Genomic DNA, 4,221 nt, shown 5'->3' with positions numbered 1-4,221 from the left:
GCAATATGTTACCTGGCAACAATAAAAAAATCGTCACTATTACAGAAATTGTTATAATTTAAGATTTATCACTTACTTTGTTCGAGATGTTACAACTTTTTGGGTTACCATCTATAAACAGGTGGACGTGGTAATAATCACACCTATAAGTTCTGGTCGCTGTTCAAATAATAAATAAAACAAAGAAACTTGCATTGACATATTACAATTGAACAAACATTTTCTCTTAATTGCGCATGCCTGAATCGCACATTTAGATGCGAAGGCATGGCAAAAATTCCAGATATTCGCATACGTTTCAGACTTAAGTTACTGTTCTAATACGAATGCGGCCTTAATACATGTTTGCATTATGACGTATACGTCATGTTTCAGACTAGGATTATTGGAAACGAAATTTGAAACGATGAAACAACGAACGTGCTAGAAGCTCTTTCGCATGAAAATCCAATGTAAACAGACCATCCACTTTCCAAGATGATAGAGGTACTTACATTACGTAACGTCTTGTATCAGACAAATAATGGGATTTGCGGAGAATTTCTAGTTTCTATAGAACGCGAGACTGAAAATTGTGCATCTCCACTCGCTTAAATATCGATTTGTGTAGAGCAGTTATGTATAATTGATTTAGAACAAAGACAAATTATTATATGTATGGTAGAGCGGGGCTTAAATGTCCGCGGGTAAAAGGGTCTACCACCAATATCTCAAAAACATGTGAAGTTAAACATTTGTTGGCAACAATATTTGGAAGTAGAGGGAAAAAGATGTATAATCGGCCATCATCCTAATTGTTACCGGGAAATAAACCGTAACACAAGTTTTAAATAACCTCTATAATAGCTTACATGTGGATGGGGTAGAAAGGATCAATTGAACTTTTACCCTGGCAAAAGCGTGAACAATAAAAAATGGTGAATAAAAGTAAATTCAGTTAAAAAGGCAATTTCACAAGATATAAATTACTTAAATAGTTATTCCAACTTTACTAATGAATACTTTTAAGGCAATATTAGATAAGGTTATGTACAGTGTTATCTTTGTAAAAAAATTGTTTTGCATTTAAATGATGTAGATAATAACATATGGAACCTGTTTGCCCACTGGCCAGGCCACAAAATTTTGCAAAACATCAAAGAATACATTTTTACAATGATGAATTAGCTGGGAGTTTTACTGTACATAGTCAGATATGTTATTTGTTGATATAATTGGTTTGGTTTTTGAAATATATTTGATCAAAATCAAATTCGACTTTTGTGCACTGCTCTGCTCTACATTCAAAACGAATTGTTTTTCAAATTAGTGTTTATATTATAATTTTTCGTTATGCATTTTAGTAGCTTAATTAGTTTAGATTTAACTTTTAGGTTAAAATATACTTTTTGTTCGAAACGCTGGGAAGTCAACGTAACTTCAATTCTTTACAATCATATAAATATGATGCCTGTATGACGACATATGAGTGCAAAGGAATCAAATTTCAAATCTTGGCATGAGAAATGTTACGTTATGATTTGCTTCGCCAAACAAACAAACGAAATGACATCAAACATAAAGCATTTCACGGTAATACGCATAAAAAATCTATTGTTATATATTTTTAAAAGCACTAACAATACATAACAAATGTTGAATTAGCATATATAGCACATAGAGCTTTCAGGACAGACAATGAATAATAGACCTATTCTCGGATAACTTAGCTATGTTATGTTATCAGTCTTACAGTAGTAACGAATATTTTTGAAATTAGAGTATGTTGGAGATTTGGTATTCTCGTTGAACTTATTTGATAAATTATGTTCTCTTGGTACTTATAGTTTTTTTTGAGCTGTTAGAACGTAAATATTTGATACTGCCAAATGCTGCAAACTAACCTCGAATTATGTCAAAATAACATTAGTTCGACTTCGCGTCTTTTTTTATTCGCAAGTTCAATGCATCAGTACCATCGTCTATATGAAATGTCACCGTCATGTTGTCATTTAGCATAAAACATGTAACCAGGAATAAGTATTACATTTATTGTAATTTGAACAAAATAAATGCCATAAAAGAACTAAATAAGCCCATAAACGTTAGGTACGGTGTTCGCACAGACAGAGGCTTAAGTTAATTATTTGAGCTGCGGGATTGTAGGAAAAGCTCTGACAAACATATTTCATTATGAATTCCGGGATTATTTATGCCCTATGATTTTTATATCAAACATAGCATAGACAGTGTCGACAACAATGACATAAATCATTTCAAAATAAATTATAATCAGAAATTAGTTATTTAGGTATTCTGGAGTTTAGAAAGTAGGTGATAGATTAACGAAAGAATTAAAAAAATCTTATTGATCTATTTTAATTCTACAACAAGTGAAAATGCATTTCATTTTTTGGTTTTTCATTTCTATTTTATCACAGTAACAAATTGCGTCACTAGACGTACTTCTTATTAGTTTTCTTTTTTTATACTTTGTTATTAAGATGTTGACAAAAAACAGCAATGATTTATCGGTGGGGTACGAATCATTAAAAATGCGGAGAAACAAATATTTTTTATAAAATGATAATTAAATTTATAATTGGAATATCATAATTTTTGTACACTATTTATGTAAATGCAATGAATATTAATAGAATTTTTTTATTTACTTAAAATAGCAATTAAGTAACAATGAAGCTATTGTTGCATGAGAAAAAAAAACAATTAAAGTTAGTCAATGACAGGGAATGCAATACCGATGAAAAATTTCAATACCGGCATTTCGGTAATTTTTCGTTTTAAAACCGGAATACCGGTATTTTTATTATCTTAAACAAACGTAAACAAAATTGAGAGTTACTAGTACAAATATAAAAAAATGAATATACAACTACAACTATATTCAACTAAACAATAATAAAACAATAAGTTTATTGTTTTAATAATAATTTATCAAAACTATATCCAATTTGATTAATTCATTATCAGTATCGAGTATATCAGTATTATTATCTTTTCACCACAAACTATCTTATGAGTAAGGAAGACCAAAAACTCATAAAAGATCATATTACATTATTATAATAAACTGTATTGTCTGTATCCGATGTGTTAAATTAGCTAAATCTCCAATGTTTCAACAAAGTAATTTTACCACACTAATTTAGGATTCGATACTTTATCGAGATAAATAATAAGATACTATAATTGTTGAGTATTGTTATTTAAAACAATGTGATGGTTCTATAGTATTTTCAAACTTCGAAACGTGTTCGATAAATAATTTTATAATTGTAATAAGAAGCAAAAATATTTAGTAATATTTTGTTGATTATGAGTCTGTATGACATAAAATATTTTGGCGCAAATTTTACTTAGAAAACCGTTACATTTTTACATAACATGAAACAAACATCATTATCCATCAGTCTAATTCTATTTATTGTAACACGATATGAAACCCTTAGTAAAGCAATAAATATTCAGTTTAATGACGAGTTGAGATAATATTTGACATTTGTTTATCCTATAAAGTCACTTAAAGATATAGCTGTTTATGCGATCATGGAATTTAAAGATAAATTTGTTCCGAGAAATTTAAACTTTAGTGTATTATGTATCAGATAGCCCTTATGTAAAAATACCAAAAATACCGGTATTTTTAGAGTAAATACCGGTATAAATACCGCCGAAAAATCGGGTATTTCGGTATACCGGTATACCGGTATTTTGGTGTACTAGTATACCGGTATTGCATTCCCTAGTTAATGTTATGGCAGAATATAATAGTAAGAAGAAAAGATATTAATATCAAACAGAACAAATCCAATCATTTATTTATTAAGGATGACTTGTAGTATTGTATAAAATCTTATATAACATTTAAAGTACTTTTTTATTTAATTTTTCAACCCCAATCAGAACTACATAACCTTTCATATTCTATAAGCTGCAATGTACTTAAATTATTAAAAAATCTCCTTCGTTTCTAGAATCCAAGGCATAATGACCCCCTTTTCCTCCATCCTTTTTCTTGGCTACTGTCATATAGGTCAATATATTTGCTTACGGTTGATTTATTTTCAAGAGCTTATTAATATTTTCTTCAGAATAACCAGGTTACCCATATATTAGACACGATATTATCTCATTTGTATCTGCTTTCATCAACATTTTTATTATATTTATAGAATTTAAACACTCTTTCTGAAATTAAATTTTTTTTTTCTTTTGTTGCAG

The sequence above is a fragment of the Ctenocephalides felis genome, unplaced genomic scaffold, assembly GCF_003426905.1.
Source record: "Ctenocephalides felis isolate EL2017-DRISC unplaced genomic scaffold, ASM342690v1 CF-g0.4_SCAFFOLD_01886, whole genome shotgun sequence".
Lineage (NCBI taxonomy): Eukaryota > Metazoa > Arthropoda > Insecta > Siphonaptera > Pulicidae > Ctenocephalides > Ctenocephalides felis.
The sequence above is the reverse complement of the archived record's forward strand: the minus strand, read 5'-3'. Positions refer to the sequence as shown.